The sequence below is a fragment of the Schistocerca nitens genome, chromosome 1, assembly GCF_023898315.1.
Source record: "Schistocerca nitens isolate TAMUIC-IGC-003100 chromosome 1, iqSchNite1.1, whole genome shotgun sequence".
NCBI classification, from domain to species: domain Eukaryota; kingdom Metazoa; phylum Arthropoda; class Insecta; order Orthoptera; family Acrididae; genus Schistocerca; species Schistocerca nitens.
This window is the reverse complement of record NC_064614.1, coordinates 404,371,248-404,377,561: the sequence shown is the minus strand read 5'-3', so window position 1 is coordinate 404,377,561 and position 6,314 is coordinate 404,371,248. Positions and strand designations below refer to the sequence as shown.

Here is a 6,314-nt window from a genome sequence, read left to right as displayed (position 1 = left end):
GTGGTCATCAGTCCCCTAGAACTTAGAACTACTTAAACCTAATTAACCAAAGGACATCACACACATCCATGCCCAAGGAAGGATTCGATCCTGCGACCGTAGCGGTCACGCGGTTCCGGACTGAAGCACCTACGGTTTGTGTTTCACTCTTGATAGCAAAGGAGGCACAAAACCGTTTTTATTTGATGATTATTTTATTACACTAGAATGCAATACATCAATGTGGCACAGAATTAATTTCGTTGTTTCTGATCTAGTGCACTACAATTAAAGCGTCACATTCTGTTCTTTTACCTTTCACGGGAGGTTCCTCAAATAATTTGTTATTGTCATGGATTCATATGTGTTAGTCAAGACACAGAGAGTAAATGCAATGTAATGTGTTTGATTTCTTTCTTTGATTCTCTATGGTAAATGGATGCAAAAGATTGTGTCAATAACTATCAGAACCTGCTCTATAGGTACTCAGGCAAATTGCTTGTTTTGAGGTCTATACCTTAATTAATGGAGAAGTGAACGCTGTTCACAAATGATATTTAAAATATTCCATTGGATTTAAGGCGACAAAATTACCCATATTTGAAGCTACCCAGAGAAAAAGTAAGTTGCTAGAGCCGCTGTTAGCAAATGTCTGCAGGGACTTCCTAATCGTTTCTGTGGAAATTTAGCATAGAGGCCCTATACTAATCAAGAGGTTCATTTCCTTCATACTTATCACCCTGGCATGTGAGTCTTAAGTGAAGAACAATATTGAAATTCGTATCGCTGATGGTCGATTCGAATTTCTTCAGAGCCGCTGGTATTGCGAATCAGCTTGGCAGTCAGAAAGCCAAGATCTATTACCATTAACACAACTTACTAAGTCGAGCTACCAAGAGGATTTGATGTGTAAAGGTTTCCTTCCGATTTCGATACAGAATTTTTTCTGGAAATTCGTAGCTCCATAAAACATATCAGAAAAAAAAGCTCGCATACGCTGGCCCCTACCACGGTTAGAACTGACGACTGATTGAGCCGTTCTGACCCGAGACAAGGGCGGTACCACTTTTTTTTTTCGGGCCTCCTTCCTCCCCTACAGCCCGTCCTTCCACTCGCCATTTGTGCCTTCTTCGGGTAGCTTCTGTGCTATGTTTGGTCCATACGAGATAGTTGACTGACGAAGTAAATGTATACAAGTAAACAAAATCCCTTCTTTTGGGGTTGTGGAAAGAAAATAGGTCCGCTACATTCTTCCATCATTGTGCGGGAGCGATTTTTATAGGAGAGCCAGGCGTACTTCAGTCTGCTGGCGTCTCATGTTTGCGTCAGCAACCTATTAGTGCTGCTACACGAGGGCAAAGAGTAAACGAAATAGCCACCTTGTTGCCGTAAAATGAATGAGAAACTTAATAGATAATTTCATAAAGAAAAAAAAAGGAATCCTGAGATTGAACAAAATGTCGTTCGATCGTTTTTCAGCTCTGTCGGTAAGACAATGTTCGGTTCAAGAAATTTGCGTATTTTTCTTTGTATTTCTTTTGTTGTTCGAGCTTTTGATGTTCTGTCATCAGGTACATCCAATAATCTGCTTCACTCTTCGTCATAGCCGTTGAGATGTAATGGACTCTACGTCCTTTGAGCCAGTTGGCTGACCTTCTTTTAGTGTTAGGATATGGCATGTCATCAGGCAGAAGGACGTGTGTCGGTGTAATCGTGTAAGGTGACGTGCGGAGCACATGTGCTAGTTTTTGCCTGAAGAGATTCCACACGTCTTTCACATCGTCACAGACGAAGCGATCTTCTTCAGTGTCGACGACATTGCAGCTGGAACAGTTTGGTATGTGTGCCAGACGTGTCGCGTGCAATTTGGAGTTGGTGGGGATTTTTCTATTGACTGCGAGGTACCACGTCGATCGCACATTGGATGGTAGATGGGGTTCAGATATGTTGTCCCATATGTTTTTCCAGTTATAATGTCGAAACTTGTTTTCTATTCGATTGCGCAATTTTCCTTCCAGCAAGGTGTTGTAAACCTCCTTAACCCGATATATGTCCTTCTCCGGTATTCTATGGCGTACATAGCTGTATTCCACAAGAAAATGTTGATAGTGGTACAGCTCGTGGGAGATGTGATGCACATGGACTGGTGGATCTCTGCTGACTGGGGTGATTTCACGTAAGAGATAAGCCGCTAAGGTCCGCGGTGATCGTTGCCACTGTTTATGAGTTTTGCTAACGTATAGCGCTTGCGATTTAAGGTAGATGTCTGTCAGATGTAGCCCTCCATTGCGTGTCGGTAGCGTCAAGGTATCATATGAAACCTTAAATATCTGACCTCTGCTGACAAAATAACCAAGCGCTGCTTGCATTTGGTGTACTATGGTTCGTGGCAGAGGCAGCACATGAGCAACATAGTTGACTTTGGAAGAGATATATGTATTGGCCAGTTGCATTTGTACTCAAGCGTCAACTTTAGGTTACAATATCTCTGGATGTGAAATGATAATTAGATAGACACCCTAGCTGCAAGCAGGCGTTGATACACTTCATTGGGGACATGTTGAAAATGTGTGCCCCGACCGGGACTCGAACCCGGGATCTCCTGCTTACATGGCAGACGCTCTATCCATCTGAGCCACCGCGGGCACAGAGGATAGTGCGTCTGCAGGGACTTATCCCTTGCACGCTCCCCGTGAGATCCACATTCCCAACATGTCCACAACACTACATTCGTAGTGCGCCTAATAGATGTTTGCCCATCATACTCATTACTCGTGGCAGATTAATCTACCAAGTCCCGTACGAGTTCGGGCATAGCGTGTGCGTTCGCACAAGAAGGTCAAAGGCCGGGAACCCATATTTTTTTAACTATATATATGACGGTAGCAGCATTAAGATGTCAATATACGCGGCGTACAGAAAATCTTGGAGATTTCTCAGATTGAGGGTGCTGCTAATTTTATTTATATTCAAGGTGCAATTCTGTACGCCTGCAAGGACGTCATGTCGACTATACCGTGTCAGGTGGGATACTGTTTGCCAGGTGAAGTGGATGTTTGCTCCACTTAGAAGAAGTCGGCATCATCATCCGCTGCACGAGCGTCTTTGATGGTGGTTTGTTGCCGGGTGGACACATCTGGTCGATGGTCGGGTGCCGTCCGCCCTGAATGTTGTGGTATGTCAGCCATCTCTGCATCATGGCTTTGCTCCTCCATGTCATCCTCCCAGTCTCGCGTGCACGTAACTTCCCGCGTGTCCGTTTTTGGTACAGGTGGAGGGTCCTTCGGACTAGCTGTACCGTCTGGAATGTGGATTCCACGGTCGGGTTCAGTGTCCTCATTTCGGGTCTTCTTCTTTGTTGTTCGATCTTCCAGAGGAGTTGCCTGTGTCGTCTCCGCCAGTTCTTGGCCTATCTGTTTTGCCTTTTCACGCAGGATTTGCGCGATTTCTGCAGCTCCCTGACAGGCTATTCGACGTTTCTTCCGTTTCTTTGGTGAAACAGTTGTAGGCTGCTGGTCATTATCCTCCGACGTGGCAACCGAGTCCTCTTTGTGTTGCCCGACTTCTTCGAGTGGTTTGCACATGCCTTCTTCTGCCGTCTTAGTCTGGTCTTGTTCTGCACGCCTGTCAGTTTCCTCGTCTTGTGAGTGTGCTGGACATGTAGCTTCTGTGTTGCTAGTATCCATGGCTACGTTACCATCGGGAACGTCGGCATAAGCAAATGCCGCCCTGTCGAAACACGTCTGGGGCGACGTCACTGCGAATTGCGGCGGCGTACGTCACGGGTAGCGTGGCCATCTGACTAGGCGAGTCTCGCTCCCCAGTCGGCAGTTGCGTCACACGGCGTTGAACACACTGCGCGCGTACGTGTTGGGTCGAACCACAACCGGAGCAGGTTCTCGACTGGCCGTCGTAAATGATGATCGCTCGATATCCACCAATCCAGAGATACGATGGGATATGTTTCAGCATGTCCATCTTAACTTGCCTGACTCCATTTAATACTGGATACTTGTGCAAGCTAGACAATTTTTCGGCGACATTGCTGATAATGGTGCCATAGTCTGTCAGTTTGTTGTTAATCTCCTCGGGCGTTATTTCAAAGGGGAGCTCAAAGATTCGAATCGTTCTTATTCCCATTCCGGCACGCGAAACCGTGACCTGCCCTATGTGTGCGTCTGAATGTTTGAATTTTGCCACCCCACCACATGCTTCTACAATTTGGTCGCACTTGTCAGAACTGGATAACTTAAGGAACACAGTCGGACTGACAATCGACAGATGAATTCCAATCAATTCATCCACTTTGATCTGAAAAGTTTCTTCGATAAATGCCTCAAGTTCGTAAGATTTCGGTCGGGCGTAGTTCGGGTCGAAAATCAACTTCAAAGTATCGCGTCGCGTTGTCTGTTCCATTATGTCATTCTAGAAATGTGACCGTGGACTATGACTAACGCAGAAAGCGCGCACTCACCACACAGCGCCGACCGCTCGCAGCGACGATGTAAACACCGCAACAGCCGCTCCGCACGTCCGCACAGCACGGCCGCCGGCGGCGGAATGCCGGCCTACGGACACACTGCTGCCTGTACGCCACTCTCATCATGGTATTTGTCGCTCAACCTCATAACGCATCGTGAAAGGTAATAGAAGTTGTCACATATGTGAAGAATAGCATTTCTTTAGGCAAAAAATTGAATTTTGTGTCTCAGTGTCTTAGTTTACATGAGGATTATATAGCACGAGTCATTTAAATGGAAAGGGAATATCAAGTGAATCTAGCGAGTCAATTCAGTACCATACGCGGAAGTGATTGCACTGTCACAGTGTTGCCTAATGTTTGTGACGATGTTACCAATTCTCAGCTGTGCTAGGAACAGCTCTGTAGCGGTATGCAATGAGAATCCCATGCTCGTGTCATAGGAGGATATGGAGAGATGGAGAGGAGGCGCGGGGTTGGTTAATATGCACAGTTTTCTCCTACCAGTTTTGTCAAACATTCAGGTGCATAATCTTCCATCACGATTACAGTTTCCTACAAAATATATACGGATGAAACACTTACCTTGTTACTTTGTGACAAAATATTATTTCAGTACAATAAAAAGTCTTTGGAAATAACTTATGCCCACCTGCCACAAAAGTAAGATAACAAACACTTTGCTCCTCAAAATCGATTGCACCTATGTGGAGTCTTGTGACGTTTAAATAAATCGTCTTATTGGCATTAAATCGTGGTTTGTGAATCATTTAACGGCCGAACTCTGCCGCATTTCGCTGGTTGGAAGGCAAAAAGCTTACTGACAAATTCCACAGAAGGAAAAGGGGGACGAAATGTCTCCCAATGGAAGGTCATGTTAATTTATTTAAATGATTACAAAATCAGGTAAAACGAACAGTCAGGTTGTCAGTATAAGCACATTACTGTTGTCAGTATAATGTTGCACTGTCCTGGGCCTGTAATGATAAAGGACCCGTTTAGGTCAGGCATATTGTATACAGAAGTGGAAGAGAGAGCACCACTAAATTCTAATCCAGTGTACGTATGGAGCCCAATGAGTGTCTTGCGTATTTTCTGGTGAGAAAGAGCTCTAGCAAACAGTCTTCGCTACATTAGGTTACTTAATCTGGTGTCACTCTGAGCTAGAATTTATCGTCAGCGACTAAGTTGGGTTGGGTTGTTTGGGGAAGGAGACCAGACCAGACAGCGAGGTCATCGGTCTCATCGGATTAGGGAAGGACGGGGAAGGAAGTCGGCCGTGCCCTTTCAAAGGAACCATCCCGGCATTTGCCTGGGGCGATTTAGGGAAATAACGGAAAACCTAAATCAGGATGGCCGGACGTGGGATTGAACCGTCGTCCTCCCGAATGCGATCAGGGCTCTTAGTTTACTTGTACTTGATTCAACTAGAGACGTTGAAAAATTTGGTGCTGGACTGTGATTCGAATTCGCATCTCCTCTTTCGAGGATCTGAATCTCTTGGAACAGTATAGTTCAATCATTTCGTTCCTTTTCTCAAGACTGCAAACTTCTCTAGGTCTCCTCCAAAGGTAAGTATGTGGGTCCGAATCCTGATCCAGTACAGAAATATTCATAATTTCATGTAAAGCGCTATCACGTGCACACCGGCCTGTTAGTGAAAATTAACGTACATTTTTAATGTCTGTTCATGTGTTGCCAACAATCGCAATAGGTGTCGTTATTTCTGGTCAAACACGCACATATCTTACTATTGGTGAGTAAGCAACTGATACTTAACCTATATTTGTGGATGCACGGTAGGTGTGCAGTTCGATTGTCGCATAGGCACAAAAGTTTGTATCCTTATTTTAGA

At 45.1% G+C, this 6,314-nt stretch overlaps 1 non-coding gene across 1 annotated transcript; it reads right to left on the bottom strand.

Annotated features, from left to right (window-relative positions):
* Positions 1-2,550: 2,550 nt before the first annotated feature.
* On the bottom strand, positions 2,551-2,625 carry Trnat-ugu (transfer RNA threonine (anticodon UGU)). The gene has a single exon. It is a non-coding gene; the product is annotated as a tRNA-Thr (tRNA).
* Positions 2,626-6,314: the final 3,689 nt, after the last annotated feature.